At 42.1% G+C, this 15,014-nt stretch overlaps 1 non-coding gene across 1 annotated transcript; it reads right to left on the reverse strand.

Annotated features, from left to right (window-relative positions):
• Positions 1 to 968: 968 nt before the first annotated feature.
• On the reverse strand, positions 969 to 1,041 carry TRNAE-CUC (transfer RNA glutamic acid (anticodon CUC)). The gene has a single exon. It is a non-coding gene; the product is annotated as a tRNA-Glu (tRNA).
• Between the last annotated feature and the right edge of the window lie 13,973 nt (positions 1,042 to 15,014).

The raw sequence follows: 15,014 nt of genomic DNA on the forward strand, positions 1-15,014 counted from the left end.
AGAGTGACTTGGGATGAGTCACGATGATTGTGTTGGGGGACTGTTGGGTAGCGGAGGTCCCGCGTAACGGTTTTGGGACATAAAGCCTAGAAATTAGGAATAAATTATTGTAAAAACTCCGAAGTATGCGGAGCGTGAAATGTAAAAGGTCATGTCAAAGAGTTGTCTACCCAAGAAATAATGTAAAATAATAGGAAGTAAGTCAGTCCGCAGATCATAGATAGGTATAAATAGAGCTTGGCTCTATGGGGGTAAAGGCAGTTCTCTTTTGAGTATGATTTTGGAGATTTGAAATGTACTGGGTGTCTGAGAAGAGTGTTCTGAAAGCATCTGTAAGTCCGAGTCGAGGGTTTGGGTAGAGGATAGAGGCTCTATAGTTGTGTGCGTAGAGGCCTGGAAGAGTCCATAGCTGGGTGCGGAGACCCCTGCATCTGAGTGTGTAAGGCAGATCTGGATGTAAGGGTGATAAGTGGAAATAAAGATAAGTTTCTTTTTAATTCTGTGTTAAGTCTGAACTATCGCAACTCTCTTCTTTTATGGTTAATGAAACTGTTTTTATCTGCGCACGTATGATTATTGAATACCTGTGAATCAGGTTTAATCATAATATGTGAACTCAATGAAAGTAATAAATGTTTTCTTAAATACCTCTCTAAGTAGATCTAGGTTATAATACTTAATCAAATAAATTAGATCTGTAATCAATGTGGTAAGAGAAAGCTAAGATTATCTAGATCAGCGCGGATCTAGTGCAGTGCGAGGCTGCAGAACGACGCATGAACCTCTCAGACCACATCTAGACATCCCAAGGATGCGGAAACTTGGTTCCAGCGCCCTCCCCTGCTACCTTGAGTGAGACCTCAGTCCGCGCTTTGCGGGTTGTTGCCGAAAGGGCCGGTAGTTGTGGGATTTTCTTGGCTAAATAATTCTTCCGAACCTGGGTTAGGCTCATATAAGCCAACAAATGGTTCCATTGCCGGGACTCGAACTCGGGTCTCTCGGGTGAGAGCCGAGTATCCTAACCAGCTAGACTACAATGGAACAAAACAAAACAAAACAAAACAAAACAAGTCAATATATGGAGTATATGAAATAAAGATATGTTTCTTCTGAATTCTGTGTTAAATCTGAACTATCACAACTCTGTTGTTTTATAGTTAATGAAACTATTTGATCTACGCACGTATGTGTATTGAGTACTTGTGAATCGGGTTTAATCTTAATATGCAAACTAAATAAAAGTAATAAATGTTTTCTTAAAGACCTCTCTAAGTAGATCTGGGTTATAATACTTAATCAAATAAATTAGATCTGTAATCAGCGTGGTAAGAGAAAGCTAAGATTATCTAGATCTGTAGGGATCTAGTGCAGCGCGAGGTTGCAAGATGGTGCGCAAACCTCTTAGACCACATCTAGACATTCCAAGGGTGCGGAAACCTGGTTCCACACACTCCCTTGCTACCTCGGGTGAGACCTCAGTTTGCACTTCACGGGTTGTTGCGAAAGGGTTGGTAGCTACGGGATTTGCTTGGCTAAATAATTCTTCTGAACCTGGGTTAGGCCCATATAAGCCAACAAATGGTTCTGGTTCTAGAGCTCAGCACACAGATCATAGACTTAAGACTACAGGTTCCACAATTGATGCCACCAGAGATCCTAGAGCAATGCAGGAACATTATTACTATGGGGCACGCGATGCTCACACGATCAATGGCAGAATGTACCGAGCTGAAAAATCAGTCGATTGTTACGATCACCGCCCTTCAGGAGGATCCAAAACTTCATCGATTGGAATATGAGGGCTGGGAGCTCCAGCAAGCTTACGATCAGCTCAGAGGGACCACGCAGACCGTTTCTATCATGCAGCGCTTGGCTAAGATGAGGGAGGTGCAGGACATGAAAATCCAAGCCAATGCCGCTAGACAAAAGGAAGCAGTGGTTAAATCCCATCTCGTGGCTGGACGAGGCATTTGTAGTTTCACCACCATAGAGCACAAGGTAGTCCACATCCAAGCTAAGTATGCCACTATGGAGACAACCGAGACAAGGACTGAGGTGTCGGAAACACATGTGGAATGAATGCAGTGCATGACGGAAGAGTTTGCTGCTAGCACAAGCCACACACAGAAGTTGCTGACTGATCTCTGCGCAAATATTGACGCACCAATTGAGTGACTCGGGACGAGTCACGATGATTGTGTTGGGGAACTGTTGGGTAGCGGAAGCCCCGTGCAACGGGTATGGGGCGTGAAGCCCGAAATTTTGGGTAAAAGTAGGGTAAAGACTCTGCGAGATGCGCAGAGTGCGATTTGTAATAAGTCAAAGTCAAAAGGGTAGTCCGCCCAAAAATAATGTAAAGAAATGTAAGTTGAGTCGGCTTGCCTATGGATCGCGGTCCATGGAAAGGTATAAATAGAGCGAGGCTCTATGGGTAGAGTAGCTAAGTTTTTGGTATGATTTTGAGATCTGAAATGTAATGGGTGTTTGAGAAGAGCATTCAGAGAGCGTTTGTAAGTCCGAGTCGGGGGTTTGGGTAGAGGATAGAGGCTCTGTAGCTGTGTGCGCAGAGGCCTGGATGAGTCCGCAGCTATGTGCGTGGACCCCTATAGCTGAGTGCGTAGGGCAAATCTGGGTGTAAGGGTGATAAGCGGAAATAAAGATAAGTTTCTTCTGAATTCTGTGTTAATCTTGAACTACCGCAACTCTGTTCTTTTATAGTTAATGAAACTATTTTGATCTGCGCGCATATGCGTATTGAGTACTTGTGAATCGGGTTTAATCTTAATATGTGAACTAAATAAAAGTAATAAATGTTTGCTCAAAGACCTCTCTAAGTAGATCTGGGTTATAATACTTAATGAAATAAATTAGATCTATAATCAGAGCGGTAAGAGAAAGCTAAGATTATCTGGATCTACGTGGATCTAGCGCAACGTGAGGCTGCAGGACAGTGCGCGAACCTCTCAGACAACATCTAGACATCCCAAGGGTGTAGAAACCTGGTTCCAGCACCCTCCCCTGCTACCTCGAGTGAGACCTCAGTCTGTGCTTCATGGGCTATTTCCAAAAGAGCCAGTAGCTGCAGGATTTGCTTGGCTAAATAATTCTTTCGAACCTGGGTTAGGCCCATATAAGCCAACTGTCACACGGAATAAGTCGATCTTGCGGACAAGATAGTCCTTTCCAATGCACTCAAAACGAGACAACTAGTTATTTCACAAAAATTTCCCTTTTCTTTTCAAAGCACTCAATTACTACAAAAACAAACTTTTTCCAAAAGAGATTTTTTTATTTTTATAAAACACTCAAAACTATGGAAATGACTAACTTTGAGATCTATAAATTATAAAAACCTATTTGAAGTCAAAGCCTACAAGATGTCTTTTTTAAGGATGTTTTACTTAGCTAGATGTAAAATAAGGACCAATTCATGCAGAATCACAAATCAGTCAAAAACTACCAATTTTGTTTTCTTTTTAAAAATGAAAATCCAAACTTTTAAACACAAGCTTTTCGAAGTTTTGTAGAGAGAAAACACAAAGGGGATTCCTCAACAAGGGTAGATTTCATAAATGGTCAGACTCATAATAAGGCTGGCAGCAACCAAGGTAATCTGAGGTCCCTACAGCTTCTAAGCTCAGAGCTACTACAAGACCAAAATGAAAAACAAGCCCAACAAGCAAAACTCCTAGGAAATTCACCTAAAACCCTAACACCAATGAAATCAACCTAAGGAAAGCTTCTGACAAGTTATATGCAGGTCTGGGCAGTGGATAATAACTTCTAAACAAAAACTAAGCTGACTAACAGAGGAAAACTTAGGTTTTTCAAAATTTTGACAGGGTTCGCAGGCCCACAGTTAACACAGGTGCGGTACCGCTCTGTGCTAAAAGAAAAAGTGCGGATAAGTATGCACTGTGTCAAAAGGCTAGGGTGCGGTCCTCTCCCAAAGTTATAAAAAATGAAAAATAACCCTGGATCTACAATCTCTACCCAATTTCACACACAACAAGCCAAAAACAGAAACAAAAACACAGTTTCTCAGGTCAAAGTAAAAACAAGGAAAAAATCAAGTCCCCAGCGGAGTCACCATTTTGTCACACGGAATAAGTCGATCTTGCGGACAAGATAGACCTTCCTAGAATCTAAAGAAGACCTAATTACAAGCAAACCAATCACACACTATCTTTCTCTAAATATTCTTTTATAAACAAAGGGAAACAAGTGTTTTAGGCCTACCTTAGGTCCAACGCAAGTTTGTGGAAGCCTTCGCTCCTTCGATCCAAATGAGCTCCTTTGTCGCGAATCTGTAAACACAAAAAAGCAAACAAATTAAATAGCACTTGAAAATCCAATATCATAAAACATATTTAACATGAAAGTCAAGGAATTCATGAAACAAATGACATGAGACAATTTGTTGAGAAAAATGAGTTTGATTATATTAATTCAAATCAAGAAGAACTTTACAACCTATGCCTTGACGCTGTACAAGCTCCTCCCAGGGTCCAGCAAGAAGTCTCCTCTACTTTGACAAGTTTCACTCTCTTCCCAATGAAGCCAAAAAGGTATGTGATCTCTCCTCTTAAGCTCAACTAGGAAGTCTTAATTTCACCAGCATTTACCCTCAAAAATGTTCAGCTTCTAACCTCTTCAGCAACTAGCCCAATGCCTGAATTTATAGTGCAATGGAGGGAAGTTACTAGGTCCTCCTTCAAAGGGATAAAGCCCTCCTTCAAAGGGATAGCTCCTCTCATCAAGGGATTAGCTCCTTCTCTTTTGGGATGCATGAACCACCTAAGAGCGGCCAATCCATGTCAAAATTCCTTCTAGAATAATCTAGAATTAACCCAAAGTGAGTTTTTTAGAATAAACTTGTGCCTTTTTTACTTTCACAGGGGTCCACACCCACATCTTTAGGGACAGAGCAGGAAAGTCCGCAGTTTTTGTAAACAGAGGGTGCGGGACCGCAGGTAATAATGAGAGAAAGTGCGGAACCAGAGTTTTATTGATTTTCAATGTCTTTCTCTCAATTTCAAAGCTTGACTTGAAGAGCTGAGGTCTGAGACTTGCTTAGGAGGATAGTACAAGTGATGATAGACCCATACTGACTGCAAATAATCATGGCGACGATATTTTTGTGTAACAGATTACCCCCTAAAGTGCGAAGTATGTAGTAGATGAGGATTTCATTTATCATTTAGGAAGAGTGAAGTACTTTATCATTTCGAGGATCATCTTGTGGAGAGCCCAGTTGGAACCTGTAAAAACATTCAATGCAAGATATATATATGAGATCATATCATCGCTGAGGTAGGAATTCCCATACTCAGATCAAAACTGACTTAGAAAACTAACTACTGCTCTGATACAGGAATGATCTTGTAATACATCACAAGTATAGACTCATGTGGACACAGTATGGACGCAGCCATCTGTTTATGAATAGTCCATTATATAATGAATACAAAATTCCTCACAGCCTGGATTGTGGAAACTAGATCCAGGGTCTTCATTTCTACTTCCCGAAACAGTACGATTCTATCCATGTGAATGAATGTGTTGGAGTCGAACATGGTAGAAACCACTTGATTACCAGTCAATGATGTAAACTGTTAACAAGTGTGAGAGAAACCACCAGTGATGTCAATGGCTCTCAAAGTACCCAGTACAATCCATGAGATGTGAATAAATGTGTTGATGTCGAACATGTCATGGAATTCTTTGATCGAAGGTCAATGATGCAACCTGTCGTCAAAGGCGAGAAACCTGCCATTAAGGCATGCAGATCCCAAGGTACTGACGATATCTAGATCATCTTTCTAGATAATGAGCTGAAGTCGATAGAAAGCGATCCGTCGTAGGCAAGCCCACAACACGAAATCATAGATCAAGTTAAAGAAATTTAGTTGCAAGGACTGACTCAGGGATGGTCAAGATGGATGACAGATATTTTGCAGATGAATGGCTTATTGGCAGTGACCTTTTGAACACATAACGACACGACAGATGGTTTGGTGACAATTGACCCAAAGTTAATACCCAGAAACCGGCTGAAGACTTTCAATGTGGTTTGATCAACTGTTAGGCAAAGGATCTCCCAACCCAGGTGAATAAAAGTGTCGTGTTCAATAGTGGTTACAAAGTATGACAAACAGGTTCATTTTTCTCTCTTTTCCCCACCATTTCTGGCAAGTACCTCTTTATTTTTGACAAGCTTGAGGAGGATAACATTTTCTTGATTATAAGATCATCCTTCAGATGAGTCCAACTTAGTTTAAATTTGAACCCTAAGGAGGAGTGGTTCGTTCCTGTTTGTAATTGAAAAGGTCCTTTACTGTGAAATTTTAACGAGTCCAATATAGGAGAAACTCGACGTTTTTCAATTTTAGAGAGTCTGAAAAACTTAAGAAGACTCCAGGGTTGACCATTTTTGTAAATTTGTATCTCCCAAGCCCGAAAAAGTATAAAATAATACTTGAGAGAACCGCTTGATCTTTATGACCAAGGAGTACTTTTCGTAATTAGTGCCCTTGATCCGAAAAAGTAAAAAAGCGATCAATGACACGCCGTTTTATAACCAATATCGAATTTGAAACGACAAAAATCCGGCAATCTTTTCGTGTTTTTACGGTCAGAAAAGAGCTGTAAGTGGACCGTCTTTTAGTTCCGTTTTAACGAGTTTAAAAGAAAAACTCGGCGATCTTTTCATGTTTTAGGAGTTAGAAAAGAGGTTAAAGGTGACTCTAAATGTTTTTTCGTCAATTCATTTTTACCGTTTGAGTTTTGGGTGAGAAAATAGTGCTTTTGTTCAGAAAACTTCCCATGAAGATTGCGGAAAATCCAACCGTCGGAATCAAACGCCGTCTTCTCCAGGTAATCCACATCATCCTACTCTTCATTTTTAACCGTTTCATTTCTTGTTTTAGGCTTTCATTTCATTGTTTGGGAGGGTTTTTAGGCTTAAAACCCGCGCGCGAGGACCCGCAGGTGTACCACTGCCAGCCCGCGGACCCCGACTTTTTCTCAATGGGGAAAAAGTCAGGGGTCCGCACCTTCCATGTAGGCAAGGTGCGGACCCATGCACTGTGTCTAACCCAGAGGGTGCGGTCCCCGCCGCAAGGGTTTTTAACCCAAAAATTCTCAAATTTGGCCCAAACAAATTAATTTCTAGCATTCTAATTTGTCTTTTTACTTGATGCAGAGAGTACATCATGCTAGATTGGCGTGAACGAGAGCATGAGGACGTGGATCTGGCCACGTTGAATCACCAACCTTCAATCGATGCATTGAAGGCCTGCGGCTTGTACAAATTCTGGGCCATACCTCGCATGAGGGCCCAGGTGGATTTCTTAGAGTGGCTGGTTGACAGATGGAGCATACAGGACCAGTGCTTCTTCATTGGTGGCCACCAGCTCGAAATTGAGCCGGCAGACATATATTTCTTGACTGGTTTGCCTAAGAGAGGCGAAGACTTGACTCTATTCGGGACTAGGCCAGGTGGCCAGTCTGTCGATAGCCTCTGGCTAGAGTTCTGCAACAGCCAGGCTAGAGACAAAGGGATAGACATAAAAACCATATCCCTTCCTGAACTCATGGTGATTGCATTTACTGTCACCAGACTTTGCGGGAGTGTTGCATTACATATTGCCACCGGATCCCATATGCGTATGGAAGTTGACTACTTTCGAGGCACCACTTTCAACTGGTGCGATGCTGTGTTGGCCAATGTGAAAGGCCAACTGACCAGAGCCAAGAACGGACAACTAAAGACCTTTGGTTATGGGGCTTTGGTTGTGAGCTTTGGTCTGGAGAGGGTTCCCATGTTGATCCCGCAACACCTTACTGTTGGAGCTGGGCTTCCTCGAGAGCCCAAACTGATGCGATGGGTCGTAGTTATGGCCCGTCATCCGGACGAGGGGACATAGGTTGTTCGATTCAAACCTGAGTACTTCTAATGGCTGGAAAACCAAGTTTTTTCTATTCAGGACTTCCCTTACGCTGGGGTAGATTTTCGTGGTGACCCAGACATGGCTCTTCCACCAGGAGAGCAATGGGATGACTTAGGTAAAATCATTTTCAACATTTTTCCTATTTTATTTTTTTTATTATTTTTCAATCGTCCCAAAATTGATAGTAAAAAGTTTCAAATGCAGATGTGGGTCCACAGCGACCAGCCGCTCTCCAGCCTTATGAGAGAAAATAACCAGTTGCAGCCACGCCAGCCCCACAGGATGAATCAGCAGAGGTTTTGGCCGAGTTGGAGGGTCATCTCGAGCGCTTGACAGGAGATATTCCAGAGACCACTATAGATGACATTCATCGTCGACTTCAGCGCTATGTGATTGGGGTCCTAGGACCTTTTAGGATGTTCCTTTGCAAGGTGGCCCATGCAGTGGTTTCTTATCGAGATCATCACCAGTGATAGGATGATCGCCTATTGTGGGCACATATGACATTTTTGTTTTTTGTACTTATCATTTTTTCCGATCATAAGGTGTTTTTCAACCTATGATCGAGGACGATGTATTTTTTCAGACACTCCTATATATATATATATATATATATATATATCACTATTACCGGCTTATCTTGTAAATCATGTTATGGAATGGTTTTAAATTTACATGTATGATTATTGCAAATGTCTACTTAACATTCGAGAAGCAATTGCATCTACTAATGTACTTAAAGATCTTGGAATATGCTGATATTCAATATAATCAAATTCACGTTCCAAGAGACGCACTTAATAACACTGGATTTCTACTGAGCTTTCATACGTTTTGCGTGAGTCTCGATCGCTAATGCAGCATCACGTCGATTCTCATCTAATTGAGCCAAGTATAACAAATGCTTTTCCTCTTCGGAAGTGGCTGGAAGTAATTCGATGGCCATTTGCAGTGACGGGATTTCGCATTCAATGGGTAACACAGCTTCCAGACCATAGACTAGTTGGAAAGGAGTGAACCCTGTTGATGTTTTTACTGAAGTTCGGTACGCCCAAAGCGCTGAAAATAGCATGTTATGCCAATTCGACCGATGAATCCCAATGATTCGTCGAATCATGATGACTAAAACTTTGTTGATGGATTCAACCAGACCATTAGCTTGTGGATAATAAGGGGTTGAACTATCGTGACGCAAACCAAGCTGGCCTGTAAGTTCGGTCATCATAACGTTTCGAAAATGACGCCCATGATCAGTGATTATCGCTTGTGGGACACAAAACCTAGCAATTATATGATTGAACATGAAAATTGCAGCTATCTTGCCGTTTGCCTCAAATGTAGGCATTGCCTCGACCCACTTGGTAAAATAATCTACTGCAAGGATGATATACGCATGCCCCCCAGACGAGTGAGGGTTACATGTAATAAAATCGATACCCCATTTGGCAAAAGAACCAACGACAATTATAGGGTGGAGAGGAGCAGGTGGAGCGCGCATCTTTCGATCAAATATTTGGCAGTTGTGGCATTTTCGGACCGCAGTAATACAATCTTTAAACAAAGACGGCCAGAAGTAGCCAGCGCGCAATATCTTTTGGGCTGTGGCATACCCAGACATATGACCGCCACATGCTCCAGAGTGACAGTCATTTAGAACCCTTTCAGCTTCCTCGTGAGTTAAGCAACGTCGAAAAACAAAGTCTACCCCACGGCGATAAAGAGTATCTCCAATAATCCTGAATTGTTGGGACTGGAATCGTATTTTCTGACGTTCTGACCTTGAAATTTCTGGCCGAAAGGATTGGGTCTGGAGATAAATGATGATATCCCCATACCATGGATCTAAAGTGCTGATTAGAAACAAGGATTCGTCCGCAATGGGCTCTTCCGCCACAATCTCCGTGGCAGCACGCGGGAAGTCACACATTAACTCCACAAAAACTAAAGATTTCTTAGACTTAGATTTTTCAAATTCCAAGTCGAACTCCTACAGGATAACAATCCATTTAGAATACTCGCCCCCTAGCAATTGCTTGGTCAAAATGTAGATCATAGGGTTGCAATCTGAAATTACTGTAGTTTTACGTAGTAAAATGTAGTGACAAAAACATTGGACAGCTTGAACAGCTGCCAATGCCAATTTCTCCACATGTGAGTATTTTAGCTCAGTTGGATTTAAAGTTCGACTAAGGCAATATATCACATGCTCAGTTCCGATTTCATCTTCCTGAACTAAGACCATTCCAATGGTGGAATGAGAGGTGGCGAGATACAAGAAGTAATCCTGGTTGTAGTTGGGAGGATGCAATAACGGTGCATGGGTCAACGCGTGTTTTAGTGCATCAAAAGATTTCTAAGCTATCTCATCCCAATAGAATGGAGTGTTTTGTTTCAACAACCGGGTAAAACCCTTTGTAACCTCGGTGTAGTTAGGAATGAATCGTCGTAAAAAGTTTGCTTTCCCCTGCAAACTTTGGAGTTGGCGAAGACTCGAAGGAGGAGGCAATTTGACAATAGCTTCGACCTTCAAGGGATTGACGTGAATGTCGGCTTTCGAAACTACAAACCCCAGCAATCGACCCATTTCTATACAGAAGACACATTTGTGTGGGTTCAACCGAATCCGATAATGCCTACACCTCATAAAGATTGCTCGTAAATGGACGAGGTGATCTGCTCGATGTAATGAATGAGCAGGCAAATCATCGAGATAGGGTTGCACAATGTGCTTGATGTCATGAAATGCATAAGACATGGCCCTTTGAAAAGTTGCTCCGGAATTCTTGAACCCAAAAGGTAGTTTGCAATAAGCAAATGTACCCCATGGACAAATGAAAGCCGTTTTTGGTTGATTGGAAGGTAGAATACTAATTTGATTGTATCCGGAAAAACCATCCATGAAGGAGAATATTTTGCTGCCGGCACAATCATCAATGATTTGATCGATATAGGGAGTTGGGTAATTGTCCTTTGGACAGGCTCAATTAATGTCCCTATAATCGATGCATATTCTTATTGTTCCTTGCTTTTTGTTAACCAGAACAATATTTGATACCCATTCCGTTAACGGGATTGGATAAATGAAACCTGCTTTGAGTAATTTTTCAACTTCTGCTTTAACAGCTTTTCATGGGTGAATCTGACGCAAACGTTGTTGGACGGGTTTAGCATCCGGGTAAGTCTTGATCTCATGAACAACAATCATGGGATCAATTCCTGGCATTTCCTCATAGGACCAGGCAAACACGTCGCAGAATTCTTGAAATAGGGCCTTATATATTTGAATTTCGTCATCTGTACACGAGGCACCTATACGAATGTTCTCAACAATTCCAGGCTTAACCGAAATGTCAATAGGAATAGTTCGAGCGATGTTTCCCAAATTTAACTCTGAATCAGGATGTTTCATTGGATTTTGAGGTTCCTTGACATATTCAGTCGTAAAAATTGATGAAAAATCATTTTCAAAACGATCATTCTCGGGTAAAAATGAAGATCTATGATGGAGATCTTCCCATGGTAAATCATCTACACATAGGATTTCACGAATTTGCTCATTAGAGTGAACAAGTTCTGAAAACATAATTGAATCTGAGCTTGAGGTGAAAAGTGATTCTTCACGGACCACATTCATTAAGTCGATTTCGGTTGAAGATGGGTCGGTAAACGATTGCACAGCCTCATACACAATTTCATATGGACTCAAAGGCATGACATCACCAAATGAGTCTATCTCAGATTCAGAAGGGATGATCCAAGGATCATCATAAACAATGGTGTCTAACGTAATCATATGAATGGTTGCAAATGAAGATGATGCGTTGATCGGAGGAAAAGGAAAAGTTCCCAGCAAACCAGCACCTTTAACTAGTCCTACTCTAACATCCTTATATGGGATAGTCGTTTTACCGACATGCTGAATACTTTCAGAAGAGGCTGGGTCGGATGAAAAGTAAGCCAGCTGGTCTATTGTTACGATCTTTCCATTATGAGGAAACTTTATAACCCGAAAGACCGATGAAACGACAATTGTCATAGCGTAAGACCAACTTCGACCCAAGAGAAGGTTGTAATCTAAAGGGGAATCAACCACCTCCACATCTAGATTAACGGTTTTTCCTTCAACCCCTATAGGAAAATCGTGTAGAATGCCAAAAGGATGAAACCCACTGCCATCAAAGGCCTTTAGAATAGTCGGGGATTGATTTAGTGAAGGAGAACCAAGCGATCTCCAACACTGTATCGACATAATACATGTTGAGGCTCCCTCATCAATCACAGTCCGATGAATAGGCCTATTTTTGACTGTCACTGGAATTTGGAAAGCCATTTGATGAGGTAAACGCGGTGTACTATTTTCTAGATCGAAAATTATTAGGTTCGAGTCCTGAATGTCAACAGCTCCTATAGCCGACAAAAGTAATTTACACTGTGCTGGACATGATTGCAACACTTCCAAAGCCGACATTGCTGAGGGTGAAACAACTAAATCCTCAACAATGTTATAGTTCTAAGCCGCTCTCGCATGTGGATTGAAAGCTGACATTCGATGTATACCCTTGGCGGGCAGTTTGATTACCAAGTCTGGATTAGGTTTCTCGATCTGTAGTGGATCGGAACCGGGAGCTGAGGTTGATGGATTAGAATGAGAAGATTCTGCTTCTTTACCATCAACAGGACTTTTACTACCATAATCATGTGATCGAGTCGCAATCCTAGCATGGGACATCATCAGTATGGGTTCTTCATTGGCACTCGAGGAAGAACCTATCATCTTACTGTCTTGAGCTAGAAAAGCATCCTTCAAAACAGCAGGCATTTGGGAACCTTTGACAATCTTCGCAACCTCTGCACGATGAGGGAAGTCTCTTGTAAAATGTTCATCGTCACAAATGAGACAAGGATAATGAGGTTTGCGTTTTTCATCATTGGATTCCGATTTTTCAGGTTTCTCCTTTGAATTTTTGTCTGTTTTATTCTTCTTCTTCCCTTTCTTCTTCCCACCGGATTTTGATTTGGCTATAGATGACTCTACAATGTGAATATCGACGGAAATCTCCGCGAAAGAATCTCCTGTCGGGGAATCAGGCAAGGTTATGATAGGAGAAGAATTCTTAGAAGACTTCTTCTTACTTTTAGTGTTAACCGTACCAATCATACCATTAGCAGCATGAGATCCCGAAGGAGCTGCAGCGATTTGATTTTGCTTGGGAAGATCAAGGATTTTCTCGTGTAACATACCTGATTGAGTATAAACCAAGTCAAGGTACTGTGCTTGAGCAATTACTTGCTCCTCAGTAACAACTCTGGCTTTAGCTACATCTTCAGTGATCTTTGGCAACAAAGACTTTACAAACCATTCAGCCAAGATCTGATCCGGAATAAAAACCTTCACTAAACGTCGTCGATGTCTCCATTCATGAATATGATCTGAAATGTAAGTGGACGTCGATTGCTTTAACGAAGTTAACAATTCCGTGCCATTGTCATATCAGACTGGCAACTGAAAATGAGTTAAAAACGAGGTAGCTAACTGACTAAAATTATAAAAAGTGCCTCGCGGTAACTCAATGTACCACTTGGCCGCGAGACCAATTAGAGTGCGCTGGAAAAGTCTTAGACAGATTGAATCATCTGAAATGGAGTTAGACGCACACCAGAGGTGATAAGTCATCACATGGTTCGACGAATCCTCTCCTGATTTGCCTTCGAACTTAGGAATATCACTAGGCAACTTATTCGGCATTGGCGGCCAAAACGGAAGATAATTAATGGGATCGTTCGTTAGGCATGGGAAGTCAGGCAAGTCCAAAGTTGCGATAAACAGTAGCTGATGATTAGGGTCCCTAAAACTCTGGGTCATGAGACCAGCCCCAAGAGGAGGATATCCAGGATAACTAGGAATAGGAATTGCATTTGGGATATTGTATCCTCCCAGAAAACCAGGATTAACCGGACCGTACTGGGGTTGTTGAGGTTGTTGATATGTGTACCCAGGGTACGGTTGATACTGATAGACTGGCTGCTACACAGCAGGACCAAATTGATACTGTCCCTGGTACTGTTGATAAGTAAACTGTGGTTGACTTGTGACAACCATACTTGAACTAGGTTGTCCTACAGGCAACTGAACTGAAGTTTGAATCGTAGATCCAGACGGTGGTAAAGATGTCTAAGGAGTAGATACAGGAATAGTAGAAACCAGAGCTGTCGATACTCCGGAAGTAGGTGGGGTAGATTGAACAGATGTTGCGGCAGCTGCAGCATTCGTTTGAGGCGGAGTACGAGGCGTACTAGGCCCAGGCTGAGAAACTATCGAAGGTACAGAAGTTTGAATATTAGACTGGACTGGTTGCTAGGGTGTACCAGAAACTAAGGGTTGTCCAGTTTGAGATGACAACTGTGCATTTGGCTGCAGCAACTGTTGAGTTTGCGATGGATCCCACACTAAATTCATTTCGGGGTACGGACCCATAACAGGTTGAGAATATTGAAGACCATAACCGAGTTGAGGGTAGGATTGATAATTCAAAGGTACATTCCCTGTTCCTTGAACATATGATTGACCAGAGGGTGGTTGGAAACCTTGGTTCGAGTACTGACCTTGGGGTTGATACCCTTGAGGCATGTACTGATACTGGGGTTGACCTTGAGGTATAAATTGATACTGGGGTTGACCTTGGGGTACATATTGAGTCTGGGGTTGACCTTGAGGAACGTACTGCCCTGTAGGTATGTACTGTCCTTGAGGTGGCCCCCAGGCGCAAATTGGGTACCTTGAGGTTGCCCCCTAGGCGATAATTGAGGCTGCCCCCCAGGCGGTAACTGGCCACCTTGAGGTTGAGGATTGGGAATAGAACCTGACATCATGAGAATGTCTTCTACGCTCAAAAACTTAGTATCGTTGCTTCCAGTTAACAACCCTTACTCAATGGGTTGAGGAGATGCCTCGAAAAAGTACCAGAAAGTGACTGATACCCAGAGGGAACAGAAGGACCTCCGTACAAAAAGGATTCGGGTGATTGAGTAAACATGGACGACTGTCTCGACATATTTAACGGA

The sequence above is a fragment of the Pinus tabuliformis genome, chromosome 7, assembly GCF_031772625.1.
Source record: "Pinus tabuliformis cultivar Carrire ecotype Pingquan chromosome 7, CPIR1, whole genome shotgun sequence".
NCBI classification, from domain to species: Eukaryota; Viridiplantae; Streptophyta; class Pinopsida; order Pinales; family Pinaceae; genus Pinus; species Pinus tabuliformis.